This window comes from Schistocerca americana, chromosome X (assembly GCF_021461395.2).
Source record: "Schistocerca americana isolate TAMUIC-IGC-003095 chromosome X, iqSchAmer2.1, whole genome shotgun sequence".
NCBI classification, from domain to species: Eukaryota; Metazoa; Arthropoda; class Insecta; order Orthoptera; family Acrididae; genus Schistocerca; species Schistocerca americana.
Genome location: NC_060130.1, coordinates 709,122,146 through 709,134,770, shown reverse-complemented (window position 1 = coordinate 709,134,770; position 12,625 = coordinate 709,122,146). Strand labels below are relative to the sequence as shown.

Here is a 12,625-nt window from a genome sequence, read left to right as displayed (position 1 = left end):
AGAGGGGTGGGTGGGGGTAGGAGTGCCCCGCCTCCTGTGGATACCTGTGGCAACATGTGAAACAAAGATAAAAAGAAATACAGAATTTCACTTTTATCTCTTCTGCACTTCACACCTCATTGTGTTCTCATTCTGAAAATGTGTTCCTTCGTGCATTCCTTTCCCAAATGGTATGGTCTTTTTTTTTTGCCATTATTTGACTCTGATCATATTTCACCATCATATGCACAGATGTCCTAGCTGCGCACAGACAAGTTCAGAGATTTCCATACCATCAGTCAAGAAGGCTAGGAGAGTGTGTGTACTAGTTAAGCAGTTATTAGCATCTCACTTAGACCGTGGATTGGCATCACTTAGTTGCAGTAATATGGATATAGAGGAATTATGGGTAAAGTTAAAGCAGTTTATAAATCGTGTTCTGGAGAGTTATGAGCCTAGTAAGTGAATAAAGGATGGAGATGACTCGCCATGGTTTAATAATGAAATTTGGAGGATGCCGAGGCAGCAGAGGCTGTTGCACTCTTGGTTCAAAAGGGAATGCGCAAGTGACGACAAGGAAAGGTTACTAAACACTTGTGCGCCTATGAAAAGATATATGCACAAAGCCTACAACTACTACTACTGACACACCTTAGCAAAAGACCTGGCAGGGAACCTGAGGAAACTCTGGTCTTGTGTAAAATCGCTAAGTGGGTCTAAGGCTTCCATCCAGTCCCTTGTTGACCAGTCTGGTGTGGCAGTTGAAGGTTGTTGTTATGGTTTCAGTTCTGAGACTGGTTTGATGCAGCTCTCCAGGCTACTCTATCCTGTGCAAGCTTCTTTATCTCCCAGTACTTACTGCAACCTACATCCTTCTGAATCTGCTTGGTGTATTCGTCTCTTGGTCTCCCTCTACGATTTTTACCCTCCATGCTGCCCTCCAATGCTAAATTTGTGATCCCTTGATGCCTCAGAACATGTCCTACCAACCGATCCCTTCTCCTAGTCAAGTTGTGCCACAAACTTCTCTTCTCCCCAATCCTATTCAATACCTTCTCATTAGTTATGTGATCTACCCATCTAATCTTCAGCATTCTTCTGTAGCACCACATTTCGAAAGCTTCTATTCTCTTCTTGTCCAAACTATTTATCGTCCATGTTTCACTTCCATACATGGCTACAGAAACGACTTCCTGACACTTAAATCTGCACTCAATGTTAACAAATTTCTCTCCTTCAGAAATGCTTCCCTTGCCAGTCTACATTTTATACCTTTGGCGGAGGGCACCTTACGTGCCACTGTCATTACCTCCCTTTCCTGTTCCAGTCACGTATGGTTCGCGGGAAGAACGACTGCCGGAAAGCCTTCATGCGTGCTAGAATCTCTCTAATTTTACATTCGTGATCTCCTCGGGAGGTATAAGTAAGGGGAAGCAATATATTCAATACCTTGTCCAGAAACACACCCTCTCGAAACCTGGACAGAAAGCTACACCGCGATGCAGAGTGCCACTCTTGCAGAGTCTGCCACTTGAGTTTGCCAAACATCTCTGTAATGCTATCGCGCTTACCAAATAATCCTTAATGAAATGCACCGTTCTTCTTTGGATCTTCTCTATCTCCTCTGTCAACCCGACTTGGTACGCATCCCACACTGATGAGCAGTACTCAAGTATAGGTTGAATGAGAGTTTTGTAAGCCACCTCCTTTGTTGATGGACTACATTTTCTAAGAACTCTCCCAATGAATCTCAACCTGGCACCCGCCTTACCAACAATTAATTTTATATGATCATTCCACGCATACTCCCAGATATTTTACAGAAGTAACTGCTACCAGTGTTTGTTCCGCTATCATATAATCATACAATAAAGGATCCTTCTTTCTGTGTATTTGCATAGTTTCCCAGTTTGATTTTACAAAGAAGTACTCAAAGGCATTGGTCCCGTATCTCTTGCCCAACACAAAGTCCCAAGCGACTGGAAAGAACTATTGAAAAAATTTAGAGAACTGACATAGCCGACTGTCTATACATTATGTGTAAGGACCACAAAGACAAGATAAAAGAAATTGGGGCTAATATGGAGGCGTATAAACAGTCCTTTTTCCCTCACTCTATTTGTGAGTGAAACAGGAAAGGAAAGGTCTAGTAGTGGTACAGGGCACTCTTCTTCGTCACTGTACAGTGGCTTGTGGAGTATCTATGTAGATAGATATGGATTTGGATGTAGATGTAAATGTAGATCTGTCTTCTGTACTGTCATCAGTGTATGCTGTCCCTCATCTCTCTCCTTGACTTTAACACTCTTCTCTGAACAATGTGGGAGAAACACACATTCCCATCAGAGCAAAATTGTTTTCTCCACTCCATCATTCACCCACTTTCTGAAGTCCTTCTCAGTAATGGGAGCCCAACTCTGAAATAACCTCCCACATTATAATTAGATAACTGATTAACATCTCCAGCTCCAAAAGACACTGAATGACATGTCTATTGAAGCAACAATAATGACTACAATTGCCCCTGTATGCACTTGTTACCCCTGTACATCCTATTTTCTAACCAGTTCTCCCTCATTTCCCAGTATTCTTAGCTAGTCTCCTTAAGTTTTCATTCCTCAGAGCTCACTATACCAGAAAACATATATTTTGTACACCTTTAAACCCTTTTTATATCTACCATCACCAACACCACCACCACTACTGTTTGTTACTACTACTACTACTACTACTACTACTACTACTATTATTATTAGTGGCAGCAGGATGAGTAGAAGTACTGCCAGTATCAACTTCATTAGTTCATAATCAGTATAATTTACTCACATTGTATAGACACTCGAATCTTTTTAATATCATCCGTCAAATTTAATTTGTTATTCCTTAGGTAACTGTGGTGTAAAAAGGTACTGTACGTGTGAAAACCTGGTCCAGAGTAAGAGAGGGCCTAACGACCCTAATCAGATTGGGTTAGAGAAATTAATAAATAATTTACTTTTATAGGTAATTAAACTAACATCCTTCTCCAATTTTTCCATGTTTGGTTCCCATTGTTCTGATTTCTGTTCCTCCAATGAACATACCCCCCTTCCGCCAATTGTTTACTATTAACAAGCTCTAAATGAACACAGCAGGTTGAAAAATGACACTTATTGAGGTGAGATACCAAACTGATAGCAGCTTGAAATTTTTCTTTAAATACAGAGTTATACTACAGGTGGTTTCATGTATAATGCAAGCACTCTGGCAGTGCACTGGAACTAATACCCCCATAGATAGGCTGTGATCATAGCATTATGCTACAGCCTGTTATTTGGACACTGCATTAGTTAATAAACGAGATGAGTTAGGAGTGCCCTTGGAAGGAAATCCGATAAAATTTTTGCACCATTTAGCACTTTAGACAGGTGTCAGTAGCATCTGCTCACAGAGCTGTGCACAAATTCAACATGAAACATTGCAAGTACCGGCACTGCATCAGTTCACCAATTAAGGTGGCAGTACTGTTGCTCAGTGTCAGCACTACAACTGACTATTGCAGGTGCTGTGTGATGGAGAGGATTATCCAGAAATGCTCATTTTCTGATGAAGTTTGAATGCATTTATCAAGGTATGTGAACTTAAGAACAATCATCACTGGAGTTTTCAAAATCCTTGTACAGTTCCTCACGAGCTGTAATTAATGCAGCCAAACTTTATCAGAAAAGCAGAACATTTCAGTGTCAACCTCTCCATCATCCATAAACTGTAATAGGAAGCTGAAGTGCAATAGTATCTGAATTCTTCAACTGATTCACTATTGTTATACAGTCTGAGTTTACACACAGCTCTATGAGCAAATGCTACTGATATACCAGTATGAAATGCTGAATGCTACAAACGTTTTCTTGTATTTCATTCAATGGAAACTCCCAGCTAGTCTAATTTTATTACCTACCATATTATCTGAGCAACTGTCTGTAGCGTAATGCAGAGACCGGTCTGCCTATGGGAGTATCAGCTGCTGTGCAACACTGGACATTCTGGACTTGCATCACACATGAAAAACACTGCAATATAGGATAAATCTATACTTAAATAAATATTTCAAGCTGTTAGCATTTTCATTCACTGAGGTGACAAAAATCATGGTACAGCTCCTAATATCATGTCATATTTCCTTTTGTGTAGTGCAGCGTGGATTCCACAAGTTGTTGGAAGGCCCCTGCAGAAATATTGAGCCATGCTGTGTCTATAACCGTCAATAACTGCAAAAGTGCTCCTGGTGCGGGATGTTGTGCACGAACTGACGTCTCCATTATGTCCCATAAATGTTTGATTGGATCCATATTGGGAGATATGGATGTCCAAATAATTTGCAGACTGTCCAGAATGTTTTTAAAACCAGTCGTGAACAACTGTGATTTAGTGACATAGTGGATTGTTGGCTATAAAAATTCCATCATTACTTGGGAACATGAAGTCCATGAATGGCTGCAGATGGGCTCCAAGTAGCCGAACATCGAGAACACAGAGTCCATTGCATGTCAATACAGCCCACACTGTTATGGAGCTACCACCAGCTTGCACAGTGCCTTGTTGACAACTTGGGTCCATTGCTTCGTGGGGTCTGTGCCACACACAAATGCTACCACTGGCTCTTGCTAACTGAAATTGGGACTAATCTGATCAAGTCACATTTTTCCAGTCATCTACGGTCCACCTGATATTGTCACAAGCCCAGAAGAGGCACTGCAGGCGATGTCGTGCTGTTAGCAATCGCACTCACATCAATCCTCTGCTGCCGTAGCCCATTAACGCCAAATTTCTCTACAATGACCTAACGGATGAGTTGGCCGTACGCCTCACATTGATTTCTGCTGTTATTTCACGTACTGTTGTTTGTCTGTTAGCACTGGTAACTCTACTCAAACACGTCTGCTCTTGGTCGTCAAGTGAAGGCCATCGGCCACACTGCGTTGTATGTGGTGAGAGGTAATGCCTGAAATTTGGTATTCTCGGCATACTCTTGATACTGTGGATCTCGGAATATTGAATTCCCTGACGATTTCCAAACTGAAACATCCCATGTGTCTAGCTCCAACTACCATTCCGCATCCAGAGTCTGTCAGTTCACATCATGCAGCCATAATCACGTCTGAAACCTTTTCACATGCATCACCTAAGTACACATGACAGCTCCGCCAATGCACTGCCGTTTTATATATAGTGTACGCGATACTGACGCCATCTGTATTTGAACATATCGCTATCCCATGACTTTCATCACCTCAGTGTGTCTCACCACGATATTTTTATTTAATTTTTGGCCTGATTTGTTCAATTACAGCTTGTTATAAATAATTAATGGGACCAAGGGGGATATGTTGGGCGGAGGGTGAGGGGGACTGAAATCAGAAATATGTAAACCATTCACGGAGAAACTGGGAAAATATGGTAGTTTAAGCAAACAATTGCAACCGAGTTAATAAGGTATATGCTTTGGGAAAGGATACGCCTGAGACAACACATTATCATAATGAAGATGAAGTATACAACTACATAATAGCGAAATTGATGTTACCTTTGCCCGCATCTCGTGGTCGTGCGGTAGCGTTCTCGCTTCCCACGCCCGGGTTCCCTGGTTCGATTCCCAGCGGGGTCAGGGATTTTCTCTGCCTCGTGATGGCTGGGTGTTGTGTGCTGTCCTTAGGTTAGTTAGGTTTAAGTAGTTCTAAGTTCTAGGGGACTGGTGACCATAGATGTTAAGTCCCATAGTGCTCAGAGCCATTGATGTTACCTTTTTATCTTTGATAGTGGGGCTATCAATGTTGTTTTTTTTTTTTCAGTCATAGTACAAAACTAAGGAGAAAGACAGCAGGGAAGTATTAATGCTGAATTGCTTTTTCTGAAAATGGTTGTCAGAATAGTAGTTTCTATGCACCAAACGAAATTTTTAAATATGTGGAAACTGTTAAGAGTTTTTTATGTTAATGTACTGAATATTGTTCGCGCATGCGAAGTTGACACTCGGCGCGGTGGCTGATGGGAGCGACTGTAAATGAGAAATGCCTTTAAGGTCGCAGGCATCAGCCACCGCGCCTGAGTGTCAACTTCGATTGCGCGTGTGTTAGTGTGTGTTTACAAAACTTGGCTCGGCTCTACAGTTTGACAAACGTAACATCAGAAGAGGATCATAATTGCTGTGTCTGTTATTAGACATTACATAATATTTTGCAACAAGGAAGAAGAAAAATCTCCACTACTGTGTCTTACTTCAAAGCCACAAAATAAGTTTTCTAACTTGTGATACACTGGTCTGTCCTGCACACCAGTCTGTTGACAGCTATTTGAATCTGCTACGAAGGCACGCTGAAAAGGAATGACTTCAAATTTTCATGTCAAAAATCACAAAGCTTTTTAAATAAATATACAAAAGTTATTGACATTCTATATCTTTATTCTTCTTGTCTATATATTTGCAGCCTTCTGCTCCTAGAGGGCTCCGAACTGTGGCGTGTAACATGGCGATATGTAACGTAACTAAGTCGGTGCGTGAGAAACAGCATGCGTAATCGACCTCCGGATTCGAAGGGTTCATCCACACATGGAGCACCTTCTCTTCCAGCATGAGAACGTCAGACCACACACGAGCACTGTGACATCTGCATCAGTCCGACACCTTGGTTCACTCATCGATAATCCTCCAATACAGTTCCGACTAGACTCAATCCGATTTTCACATGTTTCCAAAATTTATAGAATACCTTCGAGGGCTTCACTTTCATAGTGACGAAATGGTGCAAACAGAGATGAGGTTATAGCTCCGTCAACAAAGTCAAACATTCTACAGTGACGGTATCAACAAACTGGGCTCGTGGGAGAAATGTGTTCGTCGCAAGGGCGAGTATGTTGAGAACTAAATATTTAGATATGAAGTATAAAGATGTAAAATGCTAATAACGTTTGTCTTATTTAAAAAAGCTTTAAGGGTTTTCTCATAAACAAATCGGAGGCATTAGTTTTCAGCACGCCTCGTATTTCCGTCATCTGCCATACTTTGCACCTAAAATAGACAAACTTTTAATGATGGTATATGGAATTTGTCCAACAGAATCAAAACTACAAAGCAAAAATTTGTAATTATTGACTTTCCAAATGAAATTGCGACAACAATACCGATGCCGGTGAGTGTAACGTGTAACGTAATTTTAAATTATTGAGGCACAATTATTTACCATAAATAACTGCTGGTAACTCGTCTAGTTTGTTCAAAGTTAAAACTAATGCGCCACTTGCGACACTGTCCAAGTAATGGCTGGAACGTCTTTCAGCGATCGCAACCTTTCTATTAGGGTACTGGCCTCCAAGCAACGCCAAACAAACTGTATGATATGTACCTGAAGCGTAAGCACTCAAAAACGACTGGCATGCAAGTCAGACAGCAGATTTAAATGCTACCAAATTCCAAACATGCTTTGTCATCACCGACCCAGGAGCCAATTATATCGCACTTTTTGTAAAACGTTCAGTTTGTCACTCATATCTATGCAGTCTGCTAATGAAATACTACAAGCCAGCCACGTCTATTTTTACCTAATCTGCCGCCTTTGAATTAATTTCGAGATATTGTCTGAGGTAGCTTGTTATTGTAACAATATCTGACTAGTATGAGTGAAACCCAATCCCACTTACCTTTCTAAGGAAGACAACTGCAGCTGATGCTGCTGCGGGAAGCTAATATGTAGTGACGAGGAATGCTCACGGGGTGGGAGCATGGCAACGGTAATCAGTTGTTTGTTGCGCTTCGAGTGATTGTTATTAAGGATACGTTTGAGTAAGATAATGTTCAACCAAACACTGGATGCTAGTGTACATCACGTCAACATCCTCTCTCGAAGCTGTCATAATACTTCGTCAGGTATCTGGTACAGTAAGTCATAGGCCATGGTACACGAAGTGCGTTTGTCGAAGATGACGCTTGACGACAAGCCGAATGAGAAATGACGAGATTTTTCTAATTACCTCTTCGTTGCTCCCATATTTGCGTAACACTAATTTACGGTCAACTGCCAGTTACAGTAGCTTATTTTTATTGTATGTATGATACACACGAGGATACGCATCGAGTACGTGGGTGTATGTACTGAACGACTCTCCCTCATATAAGCGCAGGTAGTTCATTAGTTGTTCTTACTGGAATGGCGATACTAATAAAACCGATATTTTGCTCCTCTTGCCCTAAGGTAATGTAATATTGAAAACCTGGATGATTTACATTGCACCTCAAGGGCACAGACAGCTGAGCCATTACATGTTCTCGAAATGAACGTTGCGAGAGAAGAACAATATGGAATGAAGCGGGCAAAAAGATTTGGTTTTATCCAGGTAATAACAGTTTTGGAGTGATGAGTTCTTCTTAGTAGGACTTAATGTGCGACAGTCTCATGATGTTGTCACGGGAAGTGCGCATTAGTAAACTCATGTTAACGGTATGATGGAGAATATTACCACCAGAAACGATTTTGCAATTTTTATTTTTTTAGCGATAAGTTTCGATTGATATTGTAATATGATAATGGAAGGAAATATAAGAGGAAGAGATATCCAGCGAGAGATCGGGTATCGTGAAAAGTGTGACCTCACAGCACAGGTGTCCGCCCCCGGTAGCTGAGTGGTCAGCGCGACAGAACGTCAGTCCTAAGGGCCCGGGTTCGAGTCCCGGCTGGGTTGGAGATTTTCTCCGCTCAGAGACTGGTTCTTGTGTTGTCCTAATCATCATCATTTCATCCCCATCGACGCGCAAGTCGCAGAAGTGGCGCCAAATCGAAAGACTTGCACCCGGCGAACGGTCTACCCGACGGGAGGCCCTAGTCACGCGACGTTTACATTTACAGTACAGGTGTGTCACTTAGTTGTAACTCATTCATTCCGACGAGTTCCGCATTATCATATTGTACTCAAATCTGATGAGATGGCTTGGGGCGCTAGGAGTAGCTGCGTTCGTGCTTATTACAGAATTGTACAGCTTTCAACAACAATGACGTGAGGATGATCAGGCAGATGTGTAGCGTATCTCTTGCAGTTGTCTACAGAAGCAAGACAAAAGCTGGAAATCAACTCTTCATTCACCACAACCGAAGCAGAAAGCGATCTAAAAGCTATGTAGAGATTGAGTTGACCGATAGCGTCCAGAGACTGAAAATCACACTGCTTCCTAGAACACAACATTTAACAGTGCTCAGCTACAATCAGAGGAGAGCCACATCTTCACAACATCAGTTTGCATTTGATTTTCTCACTGCTACAGCTGGTTAGTTTGGGCTTTCAACGCGTGCAGTGATAAAAGGCTCGCGTCAAGACTCTCTGAAGACTGTAACTTCATCCGGTATGCATCATGTTATTGCATAAGGCATTCTATGATATCTATTGTATATTAGTGTTTTACAAAGCGTTAGACTTATGCTCTCGATCCTGATGGGGAGGACTTTCGTCCCGAACGAGTGACAGCCGAGTAAAAGCTTGTGATAGGCTCGTGTCACATGTACTGAGGACAAGCAAAGATAGGCGCGCCATATATCAGTGTTGGGTGCTACTTGGAACATGCTTGCTGGACAAACATTTGCCTTGCGTCATTCCCTTGCCCTGTAACAATCACTGTTCATACTGGATTTGTCGTTGGAGGAGAAACGGAGTTCAGTTATTCACAAAGACCAAACTCTTAATAACTACCATTTATCTCAGTTTTTATTATTTCAACTTATTACATTTGTTCATTTGGAAGAATATATCTTGGACACTAATGGCCGCGCTGTTGTGCGCCCCAGTCTAAGTAACAACTAAGCTCATTGGACAAAAAATTAGTCACACCTACAGAAATCATTACGCGCATGATTTAATATTGTTGAATTCCGCACCTGGAGTTGATAACCGCATGGATTCGGTTAGGAAGTGAGTCCACGGGGTTGTGCAGGAACGTCGCATCCAGGTTAAACCATTGGCTAAAGACTTGATCGCCCAAATCCATCAAATTACGGGCATGCTGATGTCGACGTTCTACCCGCTGTTCCAACGTGTCTCACAAATTCTCTGTGGTGTTCAAGGCGGGTGATTTTGCAGGCCAGTCGAGATATAATAGGCTGGGGGAGTGTTTGGAAAACCAGTCATATATTCTTGCACGCTGAAGAACTTCGCTGTTGTCGCTATTGTCGCCTTGAAAAACAGGAGTATCAACAGCATACTGATCATGCAAATGTTGTTAGAAAAACAACAACTGATCATTCACAGTGTTCAAATAAACATGTTGGTTCGTGTTACTGGTCACCTCAGTGAGCAGGCCCAATTCATGATAATACAAACACCCCCAAAATATCACAGGCCCGCCTCCGGCTTGAACCTGACCATGCACGCATTCGGAATGAAATCCTTCATTTGTCCTCCGCTCCACTTGACGACGTAAGTCATTTGAATGTAGGCAAAATGTGGTTCGTCAGACCACACTATGTTCCGCCAGTCGGTTACTGTCCACGTTCGATGATATCTAGCCCATCGAGGACGCTCAGCTTTATGTGCCTATGTGAGTAACGGCCTCTTGCGAAGTGATTCCCTCTAAATGTTCTTTTCGTGCAGTTTCCGTCATAATGTTCTCTCGCAAACAGTTGAGGATGGACCTCCATTCACTTGCCTGCAGCAATTCCTGTCGGGTCTGGAAGCGATTTTAATTCACAAGCCATGAAACACATCTCCGATCCGTCTCAGTCAGGCTATTTTTCCGACCAAAATTTTGACTTACTCTTTTCTGGCCACGTGTCTTACACCACAACTTGTAGACACATTGAACAGTTCGCAGCGAAACACCGACGAAGCCAGCAAATTCACAAACCGTATGGCCAAGGGTACGGACAAACACGATTGCCTCTTTTCGCCATTCCGTCACGTCCTTACATTTACCCTTGCCGGCCGAAGTGGCCGCGCGGTTAAAGGCGCTGCAGTCTGGAACCGCAAGACCGCTACGGTCGCAGGTTCGAATCCTGCCTCGGGCATGGATGTTTGTGATGTAGTTAGGTTTAACTAGTTCTAAGTTTTAGGGGACTAATGACCTCAGCAGTTGAGTCCCATAGTGCTCAGAGCCATTTGAACCATTTGAACATTTACCCTTGTTTACGTACAATGTCCGCTTGAAACATTAACTGTCTCACTGCTGCCTTGTCCTCCACGAACAGGCAGTTCGTGCGTGGTGGAGCACATGAGTCGATCGCTGCACTGTCTGTAAAGGCTTAACGATTCATATGTGCGTGCGCACCGGGGTGACTAATTTATTTCCCGGTGTGGTTATTTCTTCTAGCTCTATACCGATCTACATTATTACAAGCCTCAAGAAATATTCAAGCCACAGAAAAAAGCTTTCCGCGTTCTTTTATTTATTTTGCTATTTTTTCTGCAACTATAGGGCCGCGGGAACGTTTCTTAGATTTTAATCAGGCGTACTTCACTTCTCTGTAAGCGGAACTTCGCACACAGTTCACTGTTTAAAACAAACATCAAACGTTCGGCTGAGGTGGCGCGAAAATTTAAAGGCCGCGAATTGTAAATCCAATAACAGCGTTAATGTTAAAATGAATGTTCTTGAATCAACGTTTACATGAAATTACGGTTGCCACTATTTCTGTATGACGAACAGCGACATTTCTCTTAAACTGACTAAAAAATTGTAATTTAGAGAACCGGCATTTGAAGCGGACTGCCGAACGCTTCTACTGACGCCAACGTAAGGTGCCGAAGTTGAGTGATTGTAGGAAGACACCAGGCTGTTGCACTCTCTGTTCAAAAGAGAACGCACAAATGACGACAAGCGAACGTTAGAGATTCGTGCGTCTGTGAAAAGATCTATGCGTGCAGCATACAACAATTATCACCGTCACACCTTGCACATGATCTGGCAGAAACACGAGAAAATTTTGGTCTTAAGTAAAATCGCTAAGTGGGTCTAAGGCTTCCGTTCAGTTCCTTGTTGACCAATCTGGTATGGCAGTTGAAGGTAGCAAAACGAAAGTCGAAGTTTTAAATTCCGCATTCAAGAAGTCGTTCACTCAGGAGAATCGTACAAACATAGCGTCATTTGACCATCGAACAGACTCCCGTATGGACGACATAGTAATAAGCATACCTGGCGTAGAGAAGCAACTGAAAGATTTGAAAGCAAATAAATCACCAGGTCCAGATGGGATCCCGGTACGATTTTACAAAGAGTTCTCTACAGCACTGGCCCCTTACCTAGCTTGTATTTATCGTGAATCTCTCGCCCAACACCAAGTCCCAAGCGACTGGAAAAATGACTCCAGTGTATACGTAGGGTAAAAGAACGGACCTGCAAAATTACAGACCAATATCCATAACTACTGTTTTCTGCAGAATCCTTCAACATATTCTCAGTTGGAATATAGTAAACTTTCTTCAGACCGAGAAGCTTATGTCCACGAATCAACATGATTTTAGACAGCATCACTCGCGTGGAACTCAGCTCGCCCTTTTCTCACGTGATATAATGAGAACTATGGATGAAGGGCAACAGACAGGTTCCAGTATTTCTAGATTTCCGGAAAGCATTTGACACGGTGCCCCATTGCAGGCTGTTCACGAAGGTAAGAACATGTGGAATAAGTTCACA

The 12,625-nt window shown here is 42.4% G+C and overlaps 1 protein-coding gene across 7 annotated transcripts in view; it reads left to right on the top strand.

The window, feature by feature from the left end:
- Positions 1-12,625, top strand: part of LOC124555668 (ras-related protein Rab-7L1-like) — a 164,407-nt gene that overhangs the window by 983 nt on the left and 150,799 nt on the right. The window lies entirely within an intron of this gene.